Below are 17,216 nucleotides of genomic sequence, written 5' to 3'. Positions count from 1 at the left end.
AGGGATTCCTGGCAAGCAGCTCCTTCCATTGCAGGATGAGGACATAAGAACTTACAGGCATCAAAGTATCATGAAAGGGAGCAGAAGGGTAGGAAGGGTGAGACATAAAGGAACCATCCACTTGAGATAAATGAAGACATCACAGCAGAGTAAAAAGAGATAACAACAGACAGTTAGGTGCAGAGTGCTAATTGGGAGTCTGAACTGAATCAGTGGCCCCAGCCCAGCATTAATGAAATATTCATGGACGGCCACACAACACACTGTCAGTAAAGGACAGGTTGCTTTGCCTTTTAGTAAGAAGAATTTTACTATATCACAGTCCCTTCTTTTCCCTACCCTCACAACTCTGAGGCTGTAGTAAGGAAAGTCATGCAATTGCTGTAAAGTGTGTTTTCTCCATGAAAATTTCATATTGGGTACCTTGGCTGTCGAGGAATAAAAATAAATTAATTATATCATCCATAAAGGCCAACTACACCAGAAACTGAAACATCCTAGAACTTCACAGATATCTTTATTGAATGTCTAGTCATTTTTTCTTTGCCTTTTAGCAGATTTTAGCTTCCAGGTCTTTCTATCTCATGAAACCTCTGCAGACATCTGAACAGAAAAAGTTTTTCATATGTGGACAGGAGGGAACATGGTGTTTCAACAGAAAAGTAGCCCTCCTATGGACAAAAATTCGTGGGTATTTCAAACTGAGAAACTAAACCTGACAGAGGCTGTCATCTTTCACATGGTATAAAGTGCCCACAATCCCTACAAAGGATCAACAGGTTCTGGGCTCCATCCAGAGCCCCTCGGAACTGAGCCCTTCAGCCAGAATACTTGGCTTCAATTCATATCACTTGAGCTCACATTGTTCAGATGAGCTTAAATCTTTACATAAACTGTTTGCTCAATTGCACTGCATACCGTGCATGCTGCTGTGTGCACCTGTTTGTTTTGATAGCAAGCACAATAGGATATTTTGTGGGTTGAAATGATCCACTGTAACAAAACAGTCTTTTTTTTTTAATTAAAAACAATTCTGGAAATGAAGACACAAAGAGAATATGTACAAAAAATCCTTTTCTAATGACTGAAAAGTAAAATGTGTCAAAATATTTTTAGAACCTTGCAAGCATTTTGGTGACAGAAAGTCAGTTTTCAGAGAGGAGTTCTGGTTTTAATGGGCATAAGCTTCTGTCTTTTAAATGATCTCTAAAAGGTATTCTAAGTAAATCATTAAAGTATTCTGTTTTTAAAATAAAAATAAATTAGTTATTAAAGGAGACTCTGTACTTACTGTGTTCCATGTTCTGCTTGCTAATTAGGAAGGAAATGCACTTTTAAAAAATCTGATCAGGAGATAAGATTTCCAGTCTACTTAATCAGTATGGGTTGGAATCTACTCACAGAAAGCCATATCTCATAATACTTCTCCATGTTGAGCTTTCATTAATTAAAAGAGGAATAACATACACAAAGCCTAAGCTGAAAGACAGACTGACCATGTTCATCTTTAACATGAAATCTTATACTTCAGGGGTTCTGTTTATAACTGTCTGCAAGTAAACAGTACCTTAAGCCCCGAGTTTTGCACAGAACTCTACAATACATGAGGTCAAAATACAAAGCTAATGATAATCATGAATAATTATTTCCTACGAATCATTTAATATACTTCGTACCACCGTGCATTTAAACATGAATTAACACAGAAAACAGAGAAAATGATTCATATAGCGTGTTGTTGCAATAGGTCATCTCATCCTATTCAGTGATGGTAGAACAGTCATTTGGACACATGTGTACAGCGAGATCTTGAAACAGAAAACACCTATACAGGCATGGAGCTGTAAGGATGCATTAGTTTCCCTTCTAGATTATAGGCTAGAGATGAATAGCGATCTCAGAAATCTTTGAAATGACAGAGATAAAATTCTCTAATTTTCCTAATGCTCGCCACAGAGGTAACATTAATCCAAGCTTGGAAGAGGACAGCAGAAGACAGAGAGAAATGTCAGCCCCAGCCCCGTGTCAGCCGTAAGGCAGAGGCTCCTGGCTCTGTAAGGCAGAACCATCGGCACAATGTAACCTCTCGCTACATCAGGGAAGGTGGATTAGCCACAAACCAGGATAGGTGGTGTTCTATGGATTTGTTGCTTTCTTTAGAGTAGAGGAGACCGGTGTTGTCTTCCAGAAATAAGTTCACTGCCCAGCACAAAAGCTTTGCCCTTTTTCCCCCTTTGCACGCAGAGAGAGGGGATGCTAACATGGTAAAATTCACTCCTGGGCAAGAGGCCAGAACAGGGCCTATGTACTATTAAGCCTTCAAAATAGGGTTTACGTGGGACTTAAGTGGTGCATGAGCCTTTTGTTGGCTTTCTGCCCAGAAATGAACTTTACCCACAGAGAATATTATATGTTGTCCATGCATTGTCTACCATATATGGGAGCAATGTAATTCCCCTTTGTCACCCTGACAAAACACCCAGCATCACTTAAACTGAGTTGTTCTGAATGGTCCAGAGTAAATTATGCCTGCTGCACATAATGCAACCAAGCAAAGTACTACTAATGCAGGAAGCAAGTATGCCTTGATGGTGAAGGAAATTTCATCTTCTCAGGACTGCCATGCCAACATGGTAGACAGTATGGACCCTTATTATAGAAGGATATGGTTTCCAGCATTTACGTGTATAAAACAGCGTATAGATTTTCTGCAGGTCTTTATTTTGACGTTACAAACCAAGAGGAACCTCATACTATTATGTTTATGAAGCATTCTTCATTTTAAAATGTAGCTAGACATATTCCCACATTCTTCAGTGTGCTTAATTTTATGCACATGAGTAGCCTTTCAGATTCAATAGAATTGCACAGGCAGTGGAAATAAATTAAAACACCGTGTACGTCTCTCAAGGAGCAAGGCCCAAAGTTGTACTTGCATTCCCGAAGTGAAAGCTTTTTACTTTTTTCATTTTATTTCTATGGTTTTTTGCTTTGGCACTAGGGCTGTCTCTTTCCTGATTGACTCATTTTCCTTTGAGAGTTGTTTAGATAGGTTACTAAGGAGGTTAGAAAAGACAAGAAACAAAATGACTTGCAAAATTATGCACAATATAAGAGAAATACATACACCCTGGACGTTTCCCAGCCAGATACGGTCTTAACTGGAAAAGGGATGACAGGGAGGAAAGCAGAATTGGGAACAGAAACATCAGATGTCCTGGAAGGAATGATAAATCATTATTTGCTATTGTAAATTCTACTGGCAGCTTTTAAAAGTGACCACAAGTAGTCTCTCTGACATATAGTGAAGGCATCCAAAACTGCTGACAGGTTCGTGTATACCAAATTAATTAACACTTCGTATTACATAGACAATTATTAAGGGCTTTGAGTTAGAGTTCCTACATTGCTCTTACTTCGAAGCAAGCAGCTGTATTTTTTTTCCTGATTACACTTTCTGTAAACGGCATGTGGAACCTGATGATTATCATTCATTTTTATTTAGTTAGCAGATGGCTTCCAGCAGCAATTCCTTAAAAGTTTCCTCATTTATAAAATATGAAGTGGCTGACCTAAGCTAAACCAATTAGTAACTTTCCTTTATCATTTTTCCAGGTGCTTTCTTCATTAGAAGATATCAATCAACTGCAGGGCAGTAAACATGCTAGTTCTGGTATTTGTGGAATGCTCAGATCATCAATTGAAGTACACACAGTTCAAATCTGAAATATTAGCAGTTCAAAAATCCATTAAGATCAGTATCAGATGAGTTGTTACAATAGCCATATTGAAATGTGTTGCACAGAATCAGCTTGCGACACCTTGGAACTGAAAGAAAATATTTCCTGTTACTACAATGTTCATACAAAAACTCTAGATTGCATTCAGTGGGCAAGATAAAATGTTTTTCACCTGGAAAATGTTCTCTTTTAGTAATACCATCTTCATTAAAAATGTTCAGATTAGTTTCTTCAGCTGCTCTGTATCTCCCGATACAGAAGGCAGAGAAAATGTTTTAGGATGAAAGTATTCTTATGCAGTACAGCTGAAAAGTGATTATCTATTTGTTAAAAACAGACAAAGATTTTAGCTTCTTTCTACAACCAGGATCTTTCAAGAAGATACCAGTTTTCGTTTCAAAAAAACCCAAAGCCACATTATTTGAAATAATGTACACGACTCGGACTTTTACCCAGTCTAAATTAATAACCCGAGATGTGCTTCTGTCAGTATTTCTGCATAACTGTATCATATACCTCTATAGTCTGAAAATTTCAACTATCCTTCCAATCACTCTGGAGTGGAATGCAGTTACAAGGTTTTGTATCAAGTAGAAAAGAAAATAACCTGTATACTTTCTGAACTGAGGAATAATAGAAAAGACCAAAATCCTGATTCTGTAAATCTACACCATCAGGTAAAGCTTCAACTCATATGAGTAGGACCCTGGCAGGACCAGGCCAACCATTCACCAGAAATGTTGATGTAATAAATTTCTGTTTTGCAAAAAAAGCAGGTTAAAATTATAAACGTCAAATATTAGTAGTTCTTTTTAAAAAGGCATCTTCCCTGACACTTCACCCTCATCCCTTGCTCTCCTCCCCACGGATGGCAATGAGGTGCACAGTAAAAGAAATTAAGATGATAGTGTGTTGACAGGAGCAAGGACACTCCAGTTTTCATCCCTGCAGACAACAGAAATGACATCACATCTCCTCAAACTGACACATTAATAAATTTAGTATCACCTGAACTTTTCTGGAAAAGAGAACCTTTTACACCAGCAAGTTATCTGGTGTCAGTAATAATAGGATTCTGTATCATATTCTGCTCCATATATGATGGCAGAATTACCTTTTGGGCCCTAACAAGTTGACAGGGGTTCATTTTGCTTCCTCTTTTAATGACATCTTCTTTGCAGGTGAACTGCAGATGTAATGACTTCCTCTTTTGCTTCTGAATACTCTCGAAATGTCATCATGACCCAAGACATCTCAATCTGGCTTAATGCAAACGGGAAGCAAAGGGTTTTTAAAGGTGAAACTGATCTTGCTAATGAAGAAGTATCACTCTTCATCTGGACAGGGAGCACAAAGCTTGTTAGATCGAGCTAGGTGAATGTCACAGGTTAGAGTTCAAGCATAACACAGAATTGTGACTAAAGATGTTATCGTCTATTTATGTAGAGATGCACAATCAAAACAAAGTAATAGAAGTCTAAATCTAAGTATTTTGGAATGACCCAGCAAGATATGAAATAAGCAGTTTTTTGGAGAGGTCAGCATTTTGAGGACCTTAATCATGAAAAGTTCAAACATTTTAAAAAAGAAGACAATAAACACGTAAGAATATGTTTTACAAAAAGAGAAGGAATAAACAGCAAAGAGAGGATATTGGATGCTAGCGTAGCCCATTCATTGCTCCAAGCTGGAGAATTAATGCAAAGGTATCTGATTTGTATGTTTAGCTACAGCATTTCAGTTGATAAAAATGCTTTGTATTTGCCACTAAGTTGGATTATTCCCAAAGTATATACATATATATTTTTAATGCACAGGAGAGCCAATTAGGAGGCTCAAGTAATGTGAGGGCTGTTTTTCAGTGCAAGTGGAAAGCAGCTTGCTCTTCAGACATACAAAAAGTTTCCTGAAGCCATTGGAAGCTTCTGGGGGGAGCAGGGGGGGGCGGGGTGGGGGGGCTGGGTTGTAAACCAAAAACCAAAAACCCACAAATACCAAATGCGGTCAGTTTACCTTTGCTGGCTGAAAGCAGGCATACCCGTACTGCCTCATCATCATCACTTTTGTGGGAGGTGGCAGTCCTCTAGCTGAGGGATCTGCTGGGCTGTGGGAAGCATTAACTTTCAAAGCCTTTGCTGACTGTATAGAAATGGTAGTGGTAACAAAATTCAGCTCACCTCTTTCCAGATGTTTCTTACATGTTTAAACCATTTAATAATGTTTTGCTTACAGTCCAGGTCCTGGTGATACTTTTCTATTTAAAGCAGCCCACTGTTTGCAGGATGTCTCAGATGGACACATTGTGTGAATGGGCCCAGATTGAAGCTAAGGCAGAAATTGTTCAATGATTCACCAAGAGAAAATAAAAAACAAAAGCCTACTGGATTCAAATGCTCGTCTGAATCAGGGAACATTTCAAAAAACACCACATGAATATTTTAAGTGCCAAAACTAAAATGGAGATTTGCAAATTAAGGCTCAGATTTTTGAAGGAATATTTGCACCATTCATGCAATCTTCCTGTCTGCTTGAAAACAAAAACTATTATTTTTATTATGAAGGTATATTTGAGATGATCTGATTTAAGTTTTTGAGCAGTTTTTTCACAGAAAAAACAAAATATGTTTGCACTACATTTTGATTTAGACACACTGTTTTATAAGAGCTTTTCTTTATTTACTCTTGCTTTCCCAAAGATGCTTAGTGGCATTTACTAATATAGAATATAAAATCAGATAGGAGAAGATCTAAAAAGAAGATTGATTGGTTTTAAAAACAATATCTATAACTATGATGAGCCCGGTCCCTGACTGAAATCCATTAAGATCCTCAGACAGAAGATACTACATAAACTACTTCGTAGCAAATTTTACCCAAAACAACAGTCAGTGTTTACATTAAAAATAAAAAAAACCCATGGTGTATCAAGTCTTAATACTAAAGGACTCAGATGAACCAAATGGAACTACTTGAGGTTATGCTCCATAGCAGTGGGTCAGCTTTGCAAAAACTACTCAGCAGAGTTCACTAGAGGTCACCACAAAAAAAAAAAAAAAAAAAAAAAGACAGGTGAAAGAACAGTGGGTTCAAGAATCCAAACTCAATTATGGAGTCCAGAAACCTGCTGGCTGGCTTCTCCACACCATGTAGACAAAAAATGGCTCAAAATATATCAGAACTTCATACAAGCAGTGTAGTTTCTTATTACACAACTAGAAACAAAGGACAGCTTTTATGTAACAGCGAAAACTTCCAGGCAATACATCATGCAGTGGATTGATGCTAAGATTGTTTGCTGGAGGACAGCCTTTATTCATTCTAAATCAATGAGTGCTACAGAATGGATGGTAAACTCGCACGTCAAACTCTAAAGTTGCTATTCAAGTTCTTTTTCGAAAAAAGGTGGTTGAATAGAAGATTTGATTATCTAATACCCAACACAACACAGAAAATGCAGTACCTTCTTTCTCACATGTAGAGAAATTGGCTAATGAGTTTAATCCACTTACCTTGAAAGAAAAAGTAAAGTATTTGCAAATAAGTTTAAATGAATTTTCAATTAAAATATTTATGAGTCACGGCCTCTGTGTTATTTTAGGAAAAACAAGCAATTACACTTAGTTCTAACAGGTGGAATAATGACTTCTTCACCTGTCAACTGACAGCTTAAAATTCCCACACATGTAGACCATTTCTGTTTCATCTTTTCTTTGAATTTCAGCTGCTTTGCTTTTCAATGCCTGTGCTTTGCTGGTGTCTCCTTTGTGTCTGAAACTCTCACACTGAGTTCCGCCTCTTTGGTGCTGGGCTTTCTTTTCACAGTGACATTTCAACATAAACAGTCAATATTCATTACCTCAAAGGAGACTTCCCTCCTATTGCTGACCAATTAAATACCAGCTGAGTTAGGCAGACAAAGGTAAAGAAGCTGTAACACAAGGCTAGCTTGGAGCATAGTTCTTCTCTCCTTAACAGAAAAAAAATGTATTCAAAACAAAGAATTGATATTGGGAAAATCCGAAGCAGAGCAAAACAGTTTCTTCAGAAGTTATGCTCCTCCTTTTTATCTTACATGGTCCTTTCCTAGTGTTATTTAGTCTGTAGGCAGGAATAAAGATGCATATGTATCACAGGGACAAAGACAGATCACAGGTATTTCTCTACAATCCCACGTTTGATGAAATAACAAGGATGTAACAAAAATAACATCTAATGTTTGATGCCACAAGGAAGGGGTTTTCCCTTTTCTTTTCTGAGATGTGAATAAGATTCAGATGTGGCTTGAATGTTATTGTATTATATACAGTTCAGTAAAGGCTGTTTAATTTTGTGCTATGTAAGGTTCAACTCTGAGAAGGAAAATGTCCACCTAAATAGATCATGAGCAAGGGTGAAGAGGTGCACTAAACTTACGGCTGATGAGAACAGCCTGCTGACAGATCGCCTGGAGGCTGATAAACCTCCTTCTCTTCCACAGAGTGGGAGGGGATGGGCATCAGTGTCATTCACTGTCTCCAAAATGTAGGTACAGCCTTTAGGGGAAGGAACAGTTCTACCCATGGCAATGCAATTCAGGCATGCACGTAGTTTCACCTCCAAAGTGCAGGAGCACTGAATCATAAAAATACCTAGCTGAAAAGGACTCGGAGAGATCATCTATACTGCATACCTGCCTCGAGGCAGGATCAGATACCTGAACTATTCCTGACAAGTTTGTCCGACCTCTTGTTGAAAACCTCCAGCAGCAGAGACACTACAGCTCCCTTGGCAATCCATGCCAGTGCTTAACTGTGGCTACAAGTTATTGAGTTCTTCTTACTGTCTAAACAAGATCTTTTTTGCTATGAATTAAGCCTGCATACACCCAAATTGGCACATACCCAAATGGAATCCAGAAAGACCACCAGTGGTATTTTGTCCCATAATATTTTTCAAAGACCTTAAGCATATGCAGTAGGTATTGGGTGATGAGGATGTTCAGAGAACAATTTTTAAAAATACAGTAATGATTCATAATCTGAATCCAGAAACTTAATTATTTGTCTTAATAAATGTATTAGTAGAATAACCTAGCAAAGACAATGAAACAGTTCGGAATATGAGGCTACAAAGATCAGTACCAAATGTGGTGCTAACAAAAATTAGTCTGAAATCAAAGGATTTAATGATTGGACAGTACAAGATCAGGCTGAATTGTCACAGTCTGAAATAGCGTGCTTAATGATATTAAATAGTTAGTGCATTTTTATATGAACATATAAGCATGTTTTGTTCCTTCTTGTGAAATAAAGAGATATTTCCATAGCACAAAGGGGCCCGATCCCACAGCCTCTCCTCAGTGGGCAGTTTGCTTAAGCAAGAAATGCAATGTCCAGCTTTCTCAGAGGATAGAGACAATACAAAGAATTGGTGTAGATGCCTTATGTAAAGGTAACAGCTTGAATCCCTGAAAGCATCCGAACGATTTTTACTTAAATGGAAGTGACGCTGCCAAGAAAGAAACTTTATCCTCATGAGAGATCTTTATTAGCCAGGGTACTTAACCCTAAAGATGAGGAGAATTTAATAATCACAGGGTTGTTTTCTTCCTCTTTCTTTCATTTGTGCAACCAGCAGCTAGAGGGCACAAAAGAATGCTTTTACCTTATGATCTATTATATAAAAGAGCTCTACAGACTGAATAAACAAAAAAAGAAATCAGCGCTAATATCATAGTATACGACATATTTTGTTTGGAATCTTAATCTGTATTCTCTTGCGCAAGAAGCAGTAGCGGTTCAGAGAGACAATGGCATGACAACAGAAGACTAATCAAAGACCTTTATCCCACTAAGAATATGTACTTAAACCCCAGAACATAGCAGGTATTTCACGCCGCAGACACTCTCTGTGAATATGGTCATCATTACTTGCCTTAACTGTTTTGCAAAGCTCTTTGTTTAAAACTAATATAAACACGTATTTAACCTCCTTCATTCTTACATCTTAAATATTAATGCTGGCTGTGATTCCGCATTAATAACAGCTATTATTTTTGCATTAATAAGGAGCTTACAAGAATAAACATGGAAGTCATAGTGCAGTCTTCCTGTCAATTAAAAAGAGAGTCAGTTGTAGTTGCAGAGTGCTTTATCTTATCATTTCACTCAGGACATTCCCAGGTTCATGGATCTGATCTGAACAGCTCCAGTGATAACAAACATGTACGTACACAAAAAACCATCATGGCAAGAAAGCCACAAAGGAGGTTATCAGTGAGTTGCCAGTTTTGGAATCCCTCACTTTGGAAAGAGCGTTATCACCATAAATTAGGTCATTTATGTGGACAGTGTGAGCACAGAGCTTGACATTTTTCCACCAGAAATCCTAATAACCCCAGGAGGGGTCACAACTGTTGCTGTGCTATAAAACGGGGTGGACCTTAATAGCAACGTGTGTATTTGTATGTGTGTATATATATACATATAGTTAAAAAGCAAAGCAAAACAAAGACCCTTTCCCTTCACCCCTAATGAACTGCACCAACCCCCTAGGCTGAAATGACTTGGATCCGGATAGAGTGCCATTTGCCAAATTGTAAATTGCCTACATTTATTTTGGGAGTGCACTAAACAGAGTGCTAATTGCCTTGTTTAGCACTTTCCCTTCTTTCATTTGCACTGGTGTAAAATCTTAGTAAATTAACTCAGGATTTTATTATGTAGGTAGCATTTGAACAACTGAATCAGTGAGAAAGCAGCATCAAAGGACTGATAAAAGAGGAGTTGACTCTACCCAGAATGCCATTTATATGTCCCTTGAATTAAAAAGGATGAAATTAACTTTTAATCCTTTTGCTTTTCATATAGCTGATCTTAACATAACATGTATTACTCAGTCATTTTATTTGCATTTACTCATTTTAAAATGTTAATAACTGTGGTTGCAAGCTTACTGTATGGGAATGTGCAATTGCTTGTATTCATATACATAAGTGTGTAGGATTCCTTAGTAATTTTTTTGAACTGCAGCCAAACACAGACTTGAGGCTTCTGTTTATTGTCAAAGAGAACACCCTGAAGAGCAATTCCCATCTAACTGTTCAGTGGGCTATGCAAAATTAGCTGGTGGTCTCACACTTGCCCACAGCACCAACGGTATCTTATTTTTATACAAAGTCCAAAGATAAAAGGGGGGCGGGTGGGGGGTGGAGGTGATGATCACCATATTCTCACCTCTACAATAATCATCTTTCCCACAGGAAAATGAGAAATATATCATTTATGCTGGGAACAAATTCAATGACATTATATATAAAAAGGGTATTTTAGATTGAAATTTTGCACCAGAAACATTTCCTCTTAAAAGCCACAGGCTGAGGACTTCAGCGTGGTAGCACTATTGCTTGTGAACACAACTTCATCACAAGAGAATGCAGACTGAAGACCACAGAGTCAGCAGTGAGTCAATCTGGGCTCTGTTCTGAACACACCTGCTGGACAATTGCTCTCTTTAGATGATGGATTTCAGCAGTGAGAAAGTATCTGCAGTGTTCCACTGACAGAACCTTAATTTTCCTAAGTTCGGAAAACCTGGAACTTTTGGCCAAAAGCCTCATCGGTACAGAAATTATAGATAAAAGCCTGTTTGTTGCTGTCAATAAAACACTGTTCTTCCCAAAATTTTATTTACTCTTTTCTCCTTTCAGTTTACTGTCTTTTCAAATCATGTATTTGCATAAATGAGGACCTCAGAATCATAAAATATAAAAATTGATTTATTAAAGTTAGAACAAATTTAAGAAACTATTAAAACCCAATAAGTTTTCCTAGTTTCTGATAGATTTTTTTAAAGGCTGCTTTGCTGATTATTTTCCCCTCAGTACTTCTGATTGTAATGGGAACAGGTGACAAAAAACAAGTTAGTATCAAAAGTCAGCGAGTCCTGAATCCTTAGCTTCATATGTAACTTTGAGTAAATAATGCATCATATAATTACAGGTACCCAAACCTCTATACATTAAGGTACCTTATCCAACAGAAAAAAAGGGTTTGATCTACAAAGCAGCTTTTTTAGTGATATTTTTAAATTCTGTTTCCAGACCAGCATTCTTTGGGAGGGTTCCAAAGAAGTATCTGAACTTTTGGATGCTTCTCCCAACTGAACCGCCAAACCATTTGATGCAACTCTATTATTATTTAACACCTGGCCGCACTGCTATTAAGTGCTGTGTAAATAAAATAAGATATGATTTAGTGTGTGCTGGCAACTATTTGCTAACAAAACAAATGTTTTCTAATGATTCGCTGTGCATAATTTTATGATAAAGGACCAGAACTACTCCTTACTTTATAAAGGTGAATATGCCATGTTTCCATGACTGCACATCCAGGCACACTATTTAGGACCACATCTTCTTGCTGCAAGAGTTAGTGAGTAGGAAAGAACTAAGTTATACATTTATTTTTATCTGTGCAAGAATATCATATTTAATTAGGATGTGATATTCTTGTTAATGTTGTGGGGGGTTGTGGGGTTTTTTTGCATTACAGGTAACATATAGCACTCATTCAAGCACTAGAACTCCAGGATGTTTCCTGCTGATAACACATGTAATGAAAATTTAGACTCTACATCTAGAACTTTTTCATTGTAATCTGAAAGCGGTTAAATTTAAAGTATTGAAGAACAGCTACAATGGACACCAGAGGCAAAGTAGCCACAGAACACATAAAGCTCATAAGCACAGTCTTTCCTCAAGGTGCTGTATAAATCTAGCAAAGATTAAGTCGGTTCTGCCAATTCAGTGAAGTGAGCTACTAAGCCCATAAAGCAGGTAAGTACGTTTATTACAGAAGGAAGATCTAGGACATGGGTTGAATAGTCCTGAAAAAGGAGTAGTCAGGAACCTAAGGAAAGGATTTTGTTTTTAACTAGTCCAATGTTTGACCACCCTGGCCTCACAGTTTCAGGAATATGCTTTTAATTAATTAATCTAATACTGAAAAAGAAATTGGACAAAACAGCTGCTTTCAAGTCCTTTATACTTTTGTATTTAATCACAAAAACAGTTAATGCAGAAGAAAAAATACACAAAGGGGAAATCCTCTATGAATATAGTACAAAGATTTTTAGGTTCTAATATAGTCCCTGATCTCAGGCAAAATGAATATGCTGAAGATTCTCCACCAAAAGATTTCATGCAGAGGAGCTGGCTACCATTAATGTTTCAAGCAAACGCTGCCCAGCTCCACTTTGTAACAGAAGACCATTAATAAAAAATATATATTATTACAGCTAGAAAGTGCAAAGAACTTTACAAGTCTATCAGTATAGTACCTTCTCCACAATAATTTTTACTTCGTATTACCAACAGGATTTTCTCAAAAGACATAGTCTTCAAAATAGAAACAATCCAGGCATGATGGTTACACTAAGAACATAAAACTAACCCTGCCTAGGTATCCCACAGGCACCAATTTTGATATTCCTTCCTTGTTCAACATTTCTGTTGGCAAGTTAATTTTCAGAATCAGTTCTAGGATTAGAGCTTCCTCCATCACCACTCCTAAGCAAACACTCTGCTGGAGTACAAGGTATTTCCTTTCTGAAACAAATTTCTGAAGTTCATTTATAGAACAGAAGTGAATAAATAGGTATGAACTTGAAGATTTTCTCAGAATCTGTTAGTGGTTCTTTTATATTTACATTTTACTTACAAGCATCTCTAGCAACTACTGCAACATATCCCTATTTAGTATATATATACATCCCTATTTAGTATATATATATACATCCCTATTCAGTACATATATATACACACAGGGCATGCATGTAGATGCAAAAAAACCCTAATGGCATGGGTTTTACATAGTGTCAGATTTGTGGGTGGCATTTCCCTTTGCCTGTGAAGGATACATGCTAGTTTTAGAGTACCAATCACATAGTACTTTCTGCATAAGATCATGATCTTGCTCATGGTGAAATCTTCTACAATAATATGGCTAAAGGACGTTCTACATGTCAATAAAATGAAACTTTTGTCTTAGCCTTATTCTCTAAGCACCATTTTATTTCAACTTTTAAACAAAATTAGTGTAATCTGGATGCAGAGGGAAAATATTTTGTTAAAATATTTAAAAGTCTAAGTCACGAACTAACAATGCTATAATGTAAAGTCTTAAGAACCTGAGGCATGAATGCTGCTGAGAGAAAAGCCTACAGTTAGAATAAAATAATAAATACACCTGCTACTGTTGGATCAATCTTTTGTTGATAGTAAAGGATACAGGAGTAACTCAGTGAGGAGTCATTGTGTAGTGGCTCTTCCACCCACCTGGGTTTTTAGTGATGTTTTCCATCTTGCCACAGCCTTCCTCCTTGACTCCCCTGGTTCAGCTTCATACAGATAACTTTAACTCATTCAAATCATCATGGTAACTGGAAAATAAAGCACTCATTTTTAATCAGTCTTAGTACTTGTGACACTGAGTCAGCAGAACTTTGAGATGACTCTGCCTGCATCTTTTCTTTAAAGGGAGCACACCAAGAACCCAGCACTATCTGTAAACACCACAGTTTTTCTTAAACCAGACACAAGAACGATGAACTTCTTCAAATGAAAGAAACCTCAGAAAAAATAAGGAACACAGAAAAAGGAATGAAAAACTTGGCAAAATTCTCTCCCTGCCTCCTGTGTCCTTACAAGGTGGGTCCTTTCTCTCAGGCTTGCTCTCAGATCAGCAGCTCAGTGACTTTCTAAATTCTGACAACTTGCATGCAGTCCCCCGGCTCCTTATGAAGCACTGTTCTTTCACTGCCTCAAAGTCCTGTCTACTCCCCATCCTCAGCAGCATCTCAGCCTTAGCCCTTGCTGAAGGGTCCCTTTTCCCATGCCTCATCTTCTGTGATCATGCCCAGATGCTCCTGGGGAAGGAATGATCTCCCCTCAGTCCAGAGAGCTGACGCAGAGGACAGCAGTCAGAAGTTAAACACCTCCCTAAGGGAGCCTCACAGGCCAAACACACATACTGGCTCACACATAATAAACTCCAATAAAACAGGTATAATACAATGCAGTACCTCTAGGCTATTATTTCATAAATTATACCCTTTAAGAGATACCATTTCAGTTTTACAAGTCTGCAGGAAAGCAGCTTTCCCCAACAGTCCTGCTGGAAATCCTGCCTCGACCTGGAGCCCCAGGGATGCTTGTGGGCAACCTCGGGGGAGCCTGGACTTCCCTCACTGTTCTCATCAGGTTCTTACACATCAAAACTAGCTAAGAGATCAAGTCATCACATCACCTCCACACAATACTGTCACACAAAACAGGACTGTTTTTCACCCACAAAGTGCTTCGCTCTAGAAATGCAATATATTAACGGAGAGTATTGGTGAAAGTGCTTGGTATTATTTATCATATTTCATGTCTGCAAATGATGGCACAAATTTTAAATTATTTACCCAGTGCTGGAAACAGATTAGTGACAGAAACACAGTGGCACCCATAGGTCCTTACACCCATTTCTGACCCCCCAGCAGCAGCCAGCGGTCCCTCCCAGGTAAACACTGGCAGCATCTGATGTCAGTCACAAATGATGGCAGCACCAGTGAGAAACAGCTAAAGGAGGTTTGATATTTCATTTCGGTGGGCAGGAAAATTAAATCCGCAGTTTGTGACTCCTAGGAAATTAAGTTTCTATTAGGAAAGGGTTAAAGACAGATTATGTAAATAGGGATATTGTTATTTGTCCCATATGTAGCACTGTGAAGACTGCTTTCTCTCCCTCCCTCCCTCCTTTTTTTTTTTTTTCAGTTTTTCTTTTCCACAAATTGAGAGATTAACCTGGTCTCAATTGAAATGGCAGCCCATATCATACCTTCCCTTGATCTCACAGCATGGCTAATAACAGCTGGGGCCTACCAAGCAGGCTTCTTTATTTTTCCTTTATTGTTCCAGGCCACACAACCGTGAACCTTCAGCATGTTATGTACTTAAGCATGGTCAGGTTGATGTCATTATTTTCTTATTGTTGTGGAGCTCCCTGGGTGTTTGCCCATATTCATAGAGAGGGGCTTGTGTGCTCTTTGTAGGTTAACCTTTTAAAAAGGAGATGCTCGACCACTTGCAAATGTAGCCCAGGGCTGTGACATTGCACTAGACCGATTGGTACGCTTCAAAACACATATTAGCACCACTTGTGCTATTTCATCTTTCTTTTTAATTTTAGCCCAGTCTTGTTAGATAAATCTTATCTGCGCCACAAGTAAATGCTTGATAGAGCACATTTTTAAAGCCTTTAGAAGGAGGAGGGGGGGAAAGCGTGGTTTGTCTGGGTCACTGTGTGCTTTGTCTTAAGTTTCGGCGTAGCTATTTGCCAGTTTATCTGTCCATCGTCCCTCATCTCTCTCCAGCTACCTCGCAGCAAACAAGCCACGAGCATTAGCACTGAATTGTGAGAGCTACAGGGGAAAGTGCTTCTCTGCATGAACCATAGCCACATTTAGCTTTTACAATCCTATAAAAATTGGTCTACTTGCTATCACTTCAGCCTGGAAAGCAAGCAGTGGCTCTCAATTGCCTCCAGCTTTGATGTAAGCACCCCACAATATTCCCATTTAAACTGCAGTGGATAGAAGACACCTATAAAAATATTAATTAGCTCCAGTTGACACCAGATGCAGTTAACATACTGTGCGCCAGCTCTGAAATACTAGAGTTTTTATTAGGTAAGCTAATGTTTATTGCAATCATTAAAGCCTGAGTCATAAAAGACTGAGCACAAGAAAGATGTTTCAGGTATTATTCCTTTCACGTATCAAACATAAGTTTGCTAAATCCTACTTCCAGGATTAATTATTTTGGAAGTCATATTGCAAATACTATCCTTCAAAGACTTTGGCCAGATTTTTTCATGTGCTCAGCGGGGCCGAATGTAAATGAGTAAGGGGGTGAATCTCCACTGGTTTCAATGAATTTTGGCCTTGTAACTTTAAATGAAGCAGATACAAACAGCAGCACAGATTACAGGCTTAATGTCTGAATTACTTCAGTAGTGTCAATTATGATAATGATAGTCCTGACACCAATGTATCCTTTGCTACACTTTCTTTTGTAGACTGGTTGATCCTTTGCTTTTTTAAACTGAGAGGTCAGGAAGGTGAGCTGTACAGCTGGGCAGCAAGCAGCCTTATGTATCTGGGTCAGTGTCAGTGCCCCAAAGGTGTATCTTAAGTTACTCGTGTAATGGGAAGCGGAAGGCTGCCTGTGCTCGTATGCATGAGGATTAGGTTTATGGTTACCACCAGTCTGGATGCACGACTTGCCCCTTCTGTAAAACCTGTGCTGCACAGGCAGGAGGGGAAACAAAATGATGTAGAGATCTTTATAGGACAGAGGCAGGCTACAATGGGTTTCACAGACCTAATGACACCTTTGGAACCTCCTTGTGTCTTTACTGGATACAATCCAAATTGTCCCATTAACATTTCTTC

The 17,216-nt window shown here is 38.2% G+C and overlaps 1 long non-coding RNA gene across 4 annotated transcripts in view; it reads right to left on the bottom strand.

The window, feature by feature from the left end:
• Positions 1-17,216, bottom strand: part of LOC308067804 — a 101,992-nt gene that overhangs the window by 35,110 nt on the left and 49,666 nt on the right. For 2 of the 4 annotated variants that reach the window (XR_013929741.1, XR_013929742.1), the window contains exon 3: positions 1-17,216. This exon is cut by the window's left edge and continues 35,110 nt beyond it. This is a non-coding gene — a long non-coding RNA (uncharacterized lncRNA). The other 2 variants (XR_013929740.1, XR_013929739.1) reach the window with 2 other exon arrangements.

The sequence above is a fragment of the Falco punctatus genome (genome assembly GCF_963210335.1).
Source record: "Falco punctatus genome assembly, chromosome: 7".
Classification (NCBI taxonomy): Eukaryota; Metazoa; Chordata; class Aves; order Falconiformes; family Falconidae; genus Falco; species Falco punctatus.
The sequence above is the reverse complement of the archived record's forward strand: the minus strand, read 5'-3'. Positions and strand labels throughout refer to the sequence as shown.